The 14,550-nt window shown below is 39.4% G+C and overlaps 1 protein-coding gene and 1 non-coding gene across 3 annotated transcripts in view; both read left to right on the top strand.

Annotated features, from left to right (window-relative positions):
* LOC143209473 (uncharacterized) overlaps positions 1–14,550 on the top strand; it is an 85,072-nt gene that overhangs the window by 10,565 nt on the left and 59,957 nt on the right. The gene's annotated exons all lie outside the window — the stretch shown is intronic.
* Trnat-cgu (transfer RNA threonine (anticodon CGU)) lies at positions 3,062–3,133 on the top strand. The gene has a single exon. It is a non-coding gene; the product is annotated as a tRNA-Thr (tRNA).

Below are 14,550 nucleotides of genomic sequence, written 5' to 3'. Positions count from 1 at the left end.
GTGCATTCACATAAAAAATATGGTGATAGGAAGTTAGGACGTATTATGACATATGATTTATTGATATGTTTACTTAAAGAGAGCAGTAACTTGTCCCAGTTCCCATAGTCACCCTGTATAAGGATGAAAAATGTTTTTATCAGGTATATAGCATGGTTTCAAGAGAGCCTTCACGTGATTATAGCAAATTTTTCGTCAACTCTTTTTTTATGATTTTTCAAGGTCACCTTCAATTTTTTGCAAATACACCTATAATTTTTTGACGCCTATTTGTTAGAGGATTTCAAGGCGAATTCGGAAACGTATCGCAACAATTAAAAAATTGCAAAAAATTTGCTATAATCACACGTGAAAGTTGTTTTGAAACCATGTATATGTGATAAAAACATTTTCGATCGGACAGCTAATAACAGAGTAATCTCTACTGTGCTCACGATTCGTGATTCACCCTGTATATCAATTTATCAACTAATAATTATCGGGATGAAATGAGCAATATTCGAAACCAGCAAATTGTATAATTTCGAACAGTTCAACATGAAATGATGGACTGCCACAGAGCCTTCGTTGATTGTAGAGGTTGCTGTAATCGACTATGTATATGTATCATACTTAGCTTGATTTACTGGTGCAAAATCGTGCGCGCTAATTTTCCTTCGCATGCACGCGGTTTATGAATGACGACCGCCCTCTATGCGAGTAGTAAACTCTACACCACGGATATTGTTATCGACTTTGAAACCGTAACTCGTCTTCCGGGGTGTTGAATGGACGTTGCAACCCTTGACAAACGAAGGGCCGTAACGGTGAATTTTCATCGCGTGTAGATGTGGTTGCCGTGTCGGTGTGTCGAGGCACTAGATCGGGGAAAATTCAAAAATCTCGGCGCTCGGTAGAAAAATCCATTCTCTTTGTCCGCGGGTTCATATTATACATTGCGCATTCAGTGAATAACATCTGCTTAATCGGACAATGGGTTCACGGGGTACGTGTTCCGTTGGCTCTTTTATTATAGCGTCTCAAAGAGTACGATGAAGGGCCTGAAAAGGGTCTCTTTTTTCCCCTCCCGGTCCCGGGATCTTTAAGACGGTCCCAACCATCTGCCCTTTTCGGTGTGAAGGAGAGGAGAGGAGACGCCTGGTCCGGGATAGAGAATGAGAAGTTTGCACGTGTCCTTTCAGGAAGGGATCTACGCGCGCAGCTTATTGTGATCGACGCGCAAAACGGGAAGTGACAATTGACATCTGTCTTGCGTTATGCAGGGATTCTGGGTCGAACTATTTTTGAAACGGCATATGACAAGAGTCCTACGCGCACACTCTTCGACCATAAAGATGTTTCCTAGTGATTCAGGGGATGTTGAATATAAATAGACGATCTATTAGACTCGCTTCCACCACGTGTGTACTCGCCAGAAAACAAAAACGCTCGTGCGACCAGAATGGACGGGAATGGAAGATACATTCTCTGTGCTTTACTAATTGTATTAGCGCGGACCGTGTCCGATAAAACTTTATTGTCAGGGAGTTCTAACTTGTTCCCCGACGAGAATTGCAAAGTCCCCACCATTGATCGAACCTCTCCCCACTACTACGTACAATCGTAGAGTTAGTGGGGTAAACCGATGAATGTTGTGTCAAAATCAAAGAACTTACGATAAAAATGAGACAGAGCGATGATTTGTTTTTTACATTGAAGTTGAAATATTGCAGAATATGGGAAACTAGAGAGATACGAACGTTTTTTAACCTTGAAAATATGGGCTGCTCTTTACTTTACCTGACTCAACATTTTTGCCTTTCTTCTATAAATTATTATGTATTTGGTATGTAATCCAGTAGATTTGTACCCGGGCGGCTGCAGATCGAAGTTTCGATCCTGTAGGATCAATGGTTCAGCAGTTATGCTTGCCTAAAGTTGAGCAATCTGCAGTGTTTTTGACAGACAATGGCGCTGCCATATTAGTTTGAGTTGACGGTCGCGCGCCGCTTACCGAAGCTTATCTGAAACTGTGATCCGCGGACCCCTGGGGATCCGCGAAATAATTTTGACATTAATAGATTAACAGATATTTTTGTTACAAAAAAGATCATTCAAATAATTTTCATGTTCACTACGTGAAATGTCTAGGGTTGGGATGGGGTCCGCAAAAGAACTGTAGTTCAAGAGGGGGGGCCCCGGGCTACATAAGTTTAAGAACCACTGGTGTATTCCAAGATTTGATTTGATAACTTGTATCTCTCTGTATAGAATGAAGGGCACTTTGAAGCTGTTGAAAGCGCATGTTTAGGAGTAAGAAGCGTTGCACTTCACTGAGATGCATGATTATTTTATAAAAGCACAGTCATCGCGCGTAATCAGCAGAAACGTAATTCCGCCGATTTGATTATCACGGTGCGCAATAATGCAGGTTATTTTCGTTCTGGACTACGGTAATCTTGCAAGCAGTGGCGATGACTTCTAATCGTATCGTTCCGCGGCTGAACTGTGACTGTCATTTTGGAAACATACGTCGCGATCGGATATTCCTACGATACGCAACCACAAATTACGTAAATTATTGTATCATTCGAACGATACATTAATTAATTGCCTTACCATTCACCAATCAAAATGGATACTTTGATATCTTCGATCTAATGACATCTTTTCGCATCAATATCAGAACACAGCGAAAGTTAATGAGAAATCTAATCTTTTTAAAAGAATTAATCAAAACGTATATTTGGTCTAGTTTTATATGTATATTCGAACTATTCATAAATGTATGAAATTTTTATCAGCTCTAAATATACTAGTTCGTATAGATTGATTTTTATCAATAATGTTTGATTATTGTTTTCGCGACAACATTAAAAATGCAAGGATCAGTATCAGTACTAGGAAAATTTTCACGTGGTAATTCAAATAATATCTACCTCGAGATGTTTCGGTTGCTGAACGAAAGATTGTCACACATTTTCGTATATAGTTTATTCAGAATATTTCGGTATTTATTATAATTGAGTGACACGGGAAATCTGTACCTGATCACTTTAGAGTCTAGAGAGGAAAAACATCAGCCTCTTTAGCTCAGTGGCAGAGCACTGGTCTCGTAAACCAGGGGTCGTGAGTTCAAACCTCACAGGAGGCAAATCTTTTTGTCGTTCAGGTTATTATATTTTTTCACGATCGTAGATATCGGAAAGTGCTAAGATTTCTATTATTAATGTCTTCTTTGTGTACAACATTTTTTCATACATATTTCTGTGAGTTCACTTTATCACGAGTTACCCTATTGCGTGCTCGATGTTTTGATGATTATTCGTGTGACGTATGTTTCGGTTAAATTTGTTTGACCGACACTCAATTATGGATGCTATAAATACATTGCGTATAGCGTAGACTTACATAAATATATTTTTATTCAACTTTCAGTTGTACATTACTTCCTTCATCGAACGACTCAGATAATTCGCATAATTTACTGGCGTCAAGTTACATAAATTATTGAAACACTGTTTCTCAGTGTGGATAATAATGTTTGTTACACAATTTATCTTTTAGATTGTTATGTAAACAAGATAAGACCGCTGTCTGTTAAATTTTTCATTCAATCACTGTACTATAGGGTATAGGCTTTTAAATAAACGATTTCATAACAATTTCTCAAGTAATTTAAACGAAGCTATCAAACTGTGATTTTAGTATTTCTTAAGAGCAACCAAAACAAAAAAAAAATGAAACGTTTAATTAAAAATTGAAATAATTAGGCTTTCGATAGCGGTGAATTATTTTTCACCGATATTTAAGTGTAACACTCGAACACGTATTTTCAATCATTAATGTCTGTCTGCTCTAGGTGTTCGTAGTTTTTGAAAGCATGCCCAATCGAAAATTGCTTTCGAATCTGTTTGAACGCATGGAAATTGATACGGGGCGAGGGGATAAAGAAATTAGGCGACGTCAATTATAAGAAATCGGTCTGGAAACGACGTGATTCGGAATTCAGCTTGCGTGGCGGAGTCTGCGAATGCGTCCCACGTAGCACGAACCTGCGCATTCTCGATATTCAGGAGTTACACCGAGCAGGAGGGCCGTGCTGTTTCCGTAAAATGTCTGTAAAGTAGGAAACCGGAGGTTACCGCATATATAGCGATACTTCGGGGTTTCAGGGTGGATCGTGACAGGGGTAAAAGACGTTTTTCCACTCGTTCCCATGATGAACACTGTGGAACGGCGGCCACTGGAATCTTAATCCTTGGATTAGACGTTAGGTACACGTGCTTCGCAAAAAAAACACCGTGAACCCTGCAGAACCCATAATATACAGTGGGTATACGAAGTACACGTACACTTTTTAAAAACGATTAACTTTTTCAAAATCGGACCCAACAGCTTCAGTTTTTTTTTAGACGTTAGAAAGCTCAGTTTACTAGCTAATGTGTAAATAATCTTTTTTGTAATTGTTGTTGGTCGCAATCGCGAGGGAAAAAATAGGGAAAGAGTGCCCAAATATGAACCGTTTTTTGTTGATGTAATTTTTTGATTATTTTAGAATGCTCTTTTTCAACCAAAAAATTACCAGTTGTAGATGCATTTCCTCCCTATAAGATTCTGGGATCAAGTTTGTTCAAAAATTAATACGGCATGGGAAAAATATTTTTTTTGTGGTGTGTCATTTGCAGATTTCAGCGAAACGGGTACTTAATATGGTACACCTTGAGTCCCTAATATGACACCTAGTGCCATATTCGGTACCCACACCAAGAATGTCAATATAGCTATACCCATATTAGGGAACTCTCGGTAGTGCCATATTGGGAACTCCACGTGGACTGATAATACTAGCTACAAAGAGCAAATGAATTTCAGCCCAAACCAACAGTTGGCAAACATCAATATAAATAAACTGAAACTACAGATATGTTCAAACATTTCAAAATCACTTACATTGCTCGAAAAAGATACAATCGAAAATCTAACCACAAAAATATTCAACACGTGGAGACACACAACTGGCGGAGGATCGATACTAAAATCTATAGACTGGTGCGATTGCACTGCACACTGTTCAGTAAACATGGTAAACTATTGTTTGAGGATTTTCTCACTAGAGTGTGACTTCTTCTTTACAAGATACATATAAGGTAGTGCCATAATAGGCGACTATACCATATTTGGGCCCCTTACCCTAAAGGCGACGATTTTGAAATTTTTGATTTGTGCCTGTAATAAAAATTTCAAATTTGAACACATTCGCATCTTTAGTATTGACAAGAATTTGTCAGAAAATCATTTTTGAAGAATTTCTCAACAGATTTATTTGTACATACGGTGCGTAAGGTATACGATGTTAAAAGATGTAATTTTTGACTCAGATCACATCTAAAATCAGTATTTATCCTTAGTTCGGTATTAATAATACGTCAGTTTTAGTAATATATTTTTCGTACCGAGAGAAACAGCAGAACATAGATTAACTTGAGCGATACAATTCCACGAATATTCGCCGATAGGAAAATTCACCGAGAGATAGTTACGGCCCTGCCCGGCTCAAACCGGTTTTACTCGATCACGCGACTTTAGGCGATCGCATACGACGTGGGCGAGGTAATGGTCCGTTCGACTGAAAATCAAAATCCCTTGCAATTGATGCGCATGCCACGGAAAATAAAATCTGCATATTAACATTGCCATAGCTTTCGTCTTTGTCGTAGGAACTTGAAGTTTATAATAACCCTGATATTTAGTTTCATTACGAAAAATGTATTCGACCTCGAACTTAGACTTTTCAATTTGATTATCTCGTCTTGAAAATTGATCCCGTTCAATTCGTTTATCGCGTGGAGAAAACATTTTTCATTTACATCGAACCGCGTGTCTCTGATAGTATTTCACCATTCCTTTCAATCAAATGACTTATTCTATTTGTAAATTGCTACTGACCTAGACCCAAGTCTAGCAAATGTAGTCACGGCAGAAAACGTGTGTTCAGCAGTTAATTAAAATGTATTATTTACGTTACTATAAACGACGTGGTTGTCAAATTCGCTGTATACACGGAGTAAAATATATATAGAGTAAAAATATCTTTATGTAAAGTTTTTATTTTGCATAAAGATCCGCTGTGTAGTCATAGCAAGGAATTCTATCAATCATATTAATCGATCGTAACTCGCAGTTTTAGTCGATCTATGTTCTAGCCCTGGTCATTCACAGTCCGGACGCAGGCTGAAACAATCCTACTGTCAATTCAGTTGAGACGTTAACCCACATACTTGCAATTGTTAGGGCGTGATTCATCCCACCGAGAGTGGTGCTTACAACCATCAGCTTCCGTGAAGTTAGGGTTTCAAGAATCGATGAGATTGTTCTGGTTGCAAGGACTTCTCTAGGTGTTTTTTCAAATGACCGAAGAATTAAGGGAGTAAACTCGTTTTTCCAGGATTGTAAGGGTCCGGGATGCGCCTTCTCATTTCTCGATAATGTAAAGCTGGAGTTTTTCAGTAAGTCAAAAGCACTAAGAAGCATAAAAGTGCGAAATAATACAAATCATGCCTGGTAAACGTAAAAATAGGACTTTTTGAGGGTGATTGCGGCCTAGATTGATCTTTTATCTAGCGCTTTTGACTACTGAAAACACCTATCTTTACATTATCGAGAAATGAGAAGGCGCATTCCGCACCCTTGCGATCCTGGAACCAAGTCGACTCCCTTAACTGAACGAAGATCAAACGAATGATCGAAGCCCACGTGAAATAGTTGGTCGATCGGGTGGATCTAGGGGCGTGGACCCCCCGTTGTCTGCAAAATATAGGGAAACGATTGGAGGTGCATTCACGGGTGTCCCATAATTTTTCACTAACTTCCGGCGGCTACGAAAAACCCCTGAAAATTATACCAGCTACGTTGGGTACATAGGACACGTTTAAGTAGATAGATATGTACAGGTATGTATATACGGTGGCGTGTCGAAGCGTGATGAGCATACCGTAGGTCTGATTCGCTCGGTCGCTCGCTCGCTCGCCTGCGACCGGTTACTCACGTTGCGGGTATTCGTCGCGCATTCTACCCACCGCTAGTATTCTAGTATTCCGTGGCGTACTCAGGGCACCCTCGGAACTACGGGGCTACGTGACCGGCATCGGCGCCGCGGCTCTTTCGAGAAAGGCGCCTTCCAATCCACGAATTGCAAAATATTCCACAATTACGGAACTCGCCGCGCCGCGCCGGTCGCAAAGCGCGACGTACATACGCGACCATACCCGCTCCAAGCCGTTCCACGGCCAATCGATATTTCTCCGGGAATCGAACGGACACGCGAATGGGACACGTACTTCCGCTCGAAAATATATTTCACGATGGCCGAATTGAAAAATAGCCTGCGCGAATGTTCACCCTCTATGACGCGCCTCTTCGACTCTCGTAATTTGCATCTTTCAGGGACCATAGCTGTTATAATCAAAACGAAAATAAGTATGCGATGACAAGTGTTTCTTCGACTAAAATCGTATTGGTTTCAAATAAGGATTATAAGTAACCAAAGATTGTTTCTCTTGTTGGTAAATGTTATCGTGGAGACAAATTCATTTCGATCATTTATAACAGTTATCAATGAGAGAAATTTATTTCGATCGCCTCATAACAGTTATCGATGGTAGAAGTTTATTTCGGTCGCTCATAACAGTTGTCGATGAAAGGAATTTATTTCGATCGTTCGTAACAGTTATCGATAACAGAAATTTATTTCGATCGCTGATAACTGTTATTCGATGAGATGAACTTATTTCGATCGTTCGTAACAGTTATCAATGAGAGAAGTTCATTTCGATCGCTGATAACAGTTATTAATGAATGAAATTTGTAACAGTTATTATTAAATAGTAGAACTTTCAAATGGTAGACAATCAATTATCAAAGATAGTTAACAAACAGATTTTGTATTGTTCTTATGGTCTGTTGATTCGTCTTGTTATACAAAACCTTTTCAATGAATTTCACAGGCTTGCTCTATCCGAAAAAGAGTAGACAATTCAATAATTAAATAAGCAACCGAAATGAATTTTCTCATCATTAATTATTTATTATGAACAAGTGAAAAGAAATTCAAGAGATTGATCTCTTTATGCAAAATCAAATTTTTCTACATCGATTGCAAGAAGCAGAAGCCAAATTGAATGTTATTTCTTCCCATAATGATTTGAATAGAAGAGAAATTATTTACTGACATCTTCAATTTTTAAAATTATCCAACAATTTTTAATTTCATATACTCAATTTTGCTATAAATGCATAAAGATCCGCAGTCTAGTTATGAGCGATTGAAATAAACTTCTTTCATCGATAACTGCTTTGAACAATCGAAACAGTTTTTCTTCATCGATAACAGTTATCGAGGAGGATGCAATTTTGTGGTCACCAATAACTGTTATTCGTAACCAAAAAGCATAAAAATCGATATTTTTTAATCATTTTGTTCTTCGAATTTTTTTCTTTATATTTTGTGTAGATTATCTTGAATTTCAATAATAATCGACTTTTTATTCATGATTTTTATCGTAGAAACTTTTAGAATAACTGTTATTTTTGGTCCCTGGCATCTCTCAAGCGTTCCCTTACATCTTGTTATTCACGGGCACTTTGCTCGTTCTGATTAGGGTTCGCAAGCCCCGAATAGATACGGGATTTATTTAAATCCCGCGGGGCTACGGATTTAGTTCTTCGATCTATAATATGTCACACCCCGGCAAGAATGGCGACATAATTAAAAAATACAGTATTCTGAGACAATAACGATTTTAAGAAAATTATAAAATTTCTATCAACATAACAAGATGTCTTTAATTTTTAGAAAAATATTTTTTGGAGTAAATTCGACTTATGCTCTATAAAATGATATTACTGCCACTACAGACATGGACTAGCTCAAAAAGAACTTCCAACTTCAAAAGCGTTATTTTTTCAGTTGTGTCATTTGTTCTTGCCAGGGAGCGATATATTTAATAAAGACACAAATTTTTCTTAACCCTCCCTCATTTCCCGAACTGAATCTGTCCCTCGGTGTCAAAATGACACTGCGGTAAAATATCGGTAAAATAATAAGGTAAACATTTATTTTTCGATAATTTTTTTTATTGAAATCGACGAGTTAACATTTAAGTACATGGTAGAACATTTTTATTTTGCATAAAGGGTACCAAAAAATGTGAAATACAGTATAGAACTCGTTTAACCCCTTGAAAATTTATATTTTTCGTATGGCTACATTTATTTTTACGCTGAAATGTTGATTACAAACTATATTTTTTAATTAATTTAATTAATTTTTTATTTAAAAAGAAAGGAGTTACATTCATATTTGTTAGACTTCGTTCAAAAACTTCATGACGAGAGTGTGACTCGTTAAAAATGAGCCTGTCGGGAGACAAGTTGGTTCACATATAATAATTAGATGGTGCGTACAAACGCAGTTCCACTGTAACGATGTTATACAGGCCATCGCACGAGATCATTGCGATTTCGACGTACTCCGCAAACGCGTAATTCGTATCGAATGTATACAATACTGCCCTACGTCGCGTCGGTCCAACGAAACCAATCGAGGTATATAAACAAAACAGCAGCGTGCTTCCTGTGTTGACTACTTGAGAAGATATAACTGGAACTCCGTCGCCCTCAAGTACACAGCTGCCACGTGTATTTTCTTACCTTTATTGACTCAACACGCTGGATCGAGTGTAGTTAAGAATTGCGCAGAAATCGGGGTGCGAGTAGCTAAAGGTTAACTGGTGTTGGTCAATACTTATTTCTAAATTGTTCCCCGCAGCATCGAGGTTATATAGAGCCGCCCTCGAAAAGCGCAAACGGTTTTGCACTCTCGCGGAGATTTCCGTGATGTGCCAGTTCGAACGACAGTTTCGACGATACGGTTTCCGCGGTACAGATACTTGCCTGTAGGTTCTCGCGAGGCTTACTCCAGTGAATCGACTACCGTTACCGCGTATATTTGGTAACGGTTCGCGCGGGCGGGTAATTGCGTGCGAAGAACGCGGCGGCGGCGGCGATGGTTCGAGACGAGCCTGGAAAGTCGAAAAAAGAAACGGTCCATTACGGGCACGCATGTGCGCGCGGACTTTTATCGTGGTTGTCGGTGGCGGCGGCGTCTGTAGGTGAAACCGTTCCCGGCGGTCACGTGCCCCCCTTGAAGAGGCGAGGAGACACCAGAGACCCATCTCTCGTTCTCCTTTATTCGCGGCTGCGGACTCTTACGCGCGGTTTTCTGTATCGCAATACAGCGATAAACCGCTTATCTAGCTGCCTACGACATAACGTGGACGTCGGGAGAACGGCGGCCACGGGGTCCGCTGAATGGTGGGGGTGTTGGGGGAGGGGGTTGACGGGGGCCGGGGGGACTTATCGGTATTAACACGCGAGGGCAACGTGACTTTCTAGCGAGGCAGGATCGATACAAAAGTTTCTTTTACGTGTTACACGCTCGTAGGCATACGTACGTATACGTAAGTATTATAGATACGTATGTGCCCCGCGCTGTTGCGCGACGCTTTTCCGCCAGCCAGCTGGAAAAGGGCTACGAATGAGACTCGGATACTCGATGTCCGTTCGAACGATCGGTCGCTAACCGCCGTTAACCCGTTCGTCACCGCACTAACCTTTTTGCTTTTTCTTCTGGAATTTTTTGTTTGCCGGTCATCGCGCGTATAATGGACGCTTACACCCTTCTTCTGTTCCACTAGGTCGTTAGACCCCCGTCTTGCCGATAGGGAAACGTGTTTTCATGGAACTTTTCCTTCCGGTTTCTTCCGTTTCGTCGTTGCTAATTTACTTAAAGGAATAGTTTGTGTATGTGCCTATAATCATGAAAATGGTCTAAGCGATATACAATTTCTTGTTTCGAGATATTTCAAGGAAAAACGAATTCGATATACATAATGTTAAAATAACAAGCACCATCTAACGGTTCATTTTTCGCAATATCGTGAGAATTACATTGAATTCATTTAGTTTCAAATAATCTGATGAGAAATAACCGATATACACATTTTTTTTTTCAATTTTCACTTGGACCACTTTCATAATTATGGGCACATATGAAGTTTGTTTTGGAAACTTTATCGCAGAAGGCTGACATGATACTGCAGCGCAAGGAGCCACGTGTATGTAAATAATCTAAAACATATTGTCCAGCATTAGAATTGCTAAATAACACATAGAAGCTTCTGTATGTGCCACTGTTCACTGAGCGTACCGTTCCAAATAATAATAGAAACAGAGGCACTGGAATAAGGGTACTAAAACGGGAGTAATAAATAGAGCAACACGGAAAGAACCCTGGATAGATAGATATATGGTTTATTTTCATCCCCGATCATGATTGGTTTGCTGAAAATACGGTTCCGGAGGGAAGTGTACGCACAGCCTGGTGGTAATCATCCCTCGTCAGCACCCGCGCCATCTTAGCGCGCGCTTCCTCGACGCAATCATCAACGTATCGACGTTTTACGTTATATTTAAAAATTCATCTCTCCTTGGTATCGTCGATTTACCCTGCATCATCGTTTCCACGTACACTCTCGACCCACTTCACTCTAAACGAGATGCTTTAAAATATCCCTGCGCTCGGCTCGCTAACATAAATACTATACTCGTCGATTCAATGATAAATTCACCGCTATTTGCAGATGGTTCCGCTTTCGCGAGCCGACATTGGTCGCTAAGTGATCAATATTTTCGGGACGGTCGTCAACATCCATGGAAAACAATTGCAAATTGGCTGAAATTCTGTTTTGAAGAAGCGCTTTTGTGACGCGGGGACAAACCACGGAAAATATTAAAAACGCGATTTTTATTATATGTGTGGAGTAGTTGATCTCGCGAAAACATTTATCGGCAGTTTTGTATTTTCTCTAATCGGATTCAGAGACTATGATGGCTGTAATTATTTTTTGAAGAAGCGGAAAATATTTGGGACGCGGGGACTAACCACGCGAAATATTAAAAACGCGATTTTGATTATACAGTAGACTTCCATATAGCGCGATGAAGAAATTGTTTAAAATTACTGTGTATCTGTATCTTTTGTGCAACTAAGTGTACAGTCGTGTTACGCAATGTTTTGTACATGTACAACACATAGAAGTTTCTGGCCGCGTTATACGGGCGTCTACCCGAATGAAGGAATGAATATGGAAAAATTGTTGACATTTCAGAACGTTCGCATAATGTTTCGGGAAGGGGGTATTTGAATTGAATTCGGAAATGTAGATGCGCGGATTATTCATTCATTGCAGCGTTCACTACGCAGACAAAGAATTAAAGTCGAATAGTAATCGTCAAAGAACTCGCGTAATCGGTTGAATATTTATAAGTGTGTAATCCGTCTGGCGAGATTGTGTACTATCGCGTAACGTCTCTCTAATATAATCGAGCTACGGCGGCGTAGAACACGCGCTGAGCACCCACGTGTCAATAAACGTATATCAACGACACAAACATAAATCTTAGATAAACTTTGGAAATTTCCTATGACTAGAAATACGATTTCGTAGCGCGAAGCGGACATTATCGACTGGGGAGAGGCGAGGCTGCTATCTGATAACGGTGCGATATTAACGGGTCGATCTTCCTCATTAGTTTCGTTCATCTGTGTCCGCACTCTTCGAATATTCTTAAGCCTGATCAACATTTCTTGGAATTCTTTTATCGTAGAGAAAACACCGCATCTCGTTATCACTTCTAGTGCATTTTCTAGCAGCTTGTCTCTAATTTCAGTGAATCAGCAGAAATTTTCAAAAACATTACCGCAAACCATTCCTGTGACACCTCCCCCAAGTGTTTTCGACATTTTCAAATGAAAATTCAGTGAAGGAGATATTTGTTCGATGGCATACAGTGGCGCCCTGGTTAATACAGTATTCCCGCGATTGTTGTGAGAACCTCGGGGGTATCGAGTCTCAGGAAACGAAATGGTACATACTACGCTTTTTTACGTGTGCCGAACATAGATTTCTTGGATAACTTTTCCAAGTGTAAACAACGATCCTGGTTAAACAACGGTGCTAAGCGGAAAATTGTTCTATTGTACTAATGCTATTCCATACCTGAGAATAATACATCAAGTATCATAAAACCCCAATTTAAACACCCTAATACCTTAATTTTGATGCGAAAGTCGTATCAATCGCGGGAACACTGTATTCGGATTCTCTTTCTAATATTGAAAATATTACAGAAGTTAGAAAAAAAATTGCAATTCGTAGAATTACAAATAGGATACTATAAGTTGTCGTGTCGATTGTATACACGGTAAAAATTTCATCGTAACTTCGAGAACAAAGAAATGGTTCGAGGGTGACTCCCAATAATATTCGAACGCTCTCGAAAAAATTAGAACTTTTTTAACCCGGCGTTGGTAAGGTGGGAAAATGTATCGTAAGTGGCAAGGTGGGGTCTCACAGACCCACCGAAATAATTATTGTATTATAGAGAAATAAATACCTTTTTCATAATTATAAGATTAGGTATTAGGGTGGTCCAAAGCTATACCTGTGAAAATTTTTTATCGAGATACAAAGCACCGCACCCCCCAGAATTGTTCCTTTAGGTGAGAAAAAAATTTGTGCAAAGTTTGAGATCGATTGAAAAAAAGGATCACGTGCCCCAAAGCGACTGAAAATTTTGAAAATTTTGAAATTCACCTCAACTATGGAACATGGCACATCGTTGGATTTGTCTTTTTTTTCTGAATAGGAATATGGAAAAATTATATGACTTCCTTTAAATAAAAATAACAATGACCTTGAAATTTCAAAAATATGATTTCCAAAAATTTTTTTTATTTTGCCATTATATTTACCTTATTGAACAATGCAAATTTCTCCTCTGACATTTTTTCGTACAATCACAAATAACAGAGATATTTAAACATTTCCATGTATTACATTTTATTTATACCTGTACTGAAACAAGACTTTAAGAAGCCTAAAGTGACAGTTTAGCTACATTGTGATTGAACAATAAACAAAATCAACTTGTACTTTGCATTACGAAGTACTTTTGTCAACTGTTAAGTAAAATTATTAAGTAAAACTATTTCTGTTACCACAATTTTTTGTCAACTGGCTTTGGTTTGCAAAATATGAGCTGAAAACGACTTTCGCAAGGCAGAAACCAGGTACAGTTCCGTACCTGGGTACTGGGTACCCTCGATGCCGTCCATTAACATAAAACGCTATAAAACATTTCACCGGGATTAGGACCCCTCAAATGAGGGTAACGAGGGGCAGCGGACCCGTTTACAACTCTCCGTACTGAACACTGGACCCACGACGGTCAGGTACGAGGGATGTTTAGTACACGTGCACCCTCCAGGACAATTTCCCGTTAGTCTACCCCTGTTTTCCTGACACAAGGGCGTTCCAATCAGAGACGCTAAATCGCTTCGCGACACGAGGGGCCTCTCCAAGGTCCGCGCTCCTTCACGACTATTAGGCCCTTTCCGGACCCAGACAAAATTGTATAAAAGCCCGTCCGAAAACGGATCATCAGTCA

Source organism: Lasioglossum baleicum, chromosome 6 (assembly GCF_051020765.1).
Source record: "Lasioglossum baleicum chromosome 6, iyLasBale1, whole genome shotgun sequence".
Lineage (NCBI taxonomy): Eukaryota > Metazoa > Arthropoda > Insecta > Hymenoptera > Halictidae > Lasioglossum > Lasioglossum baleicum.
This window is presented reverse-complemented; position numbering and strand designations above follow the sequence as displayed.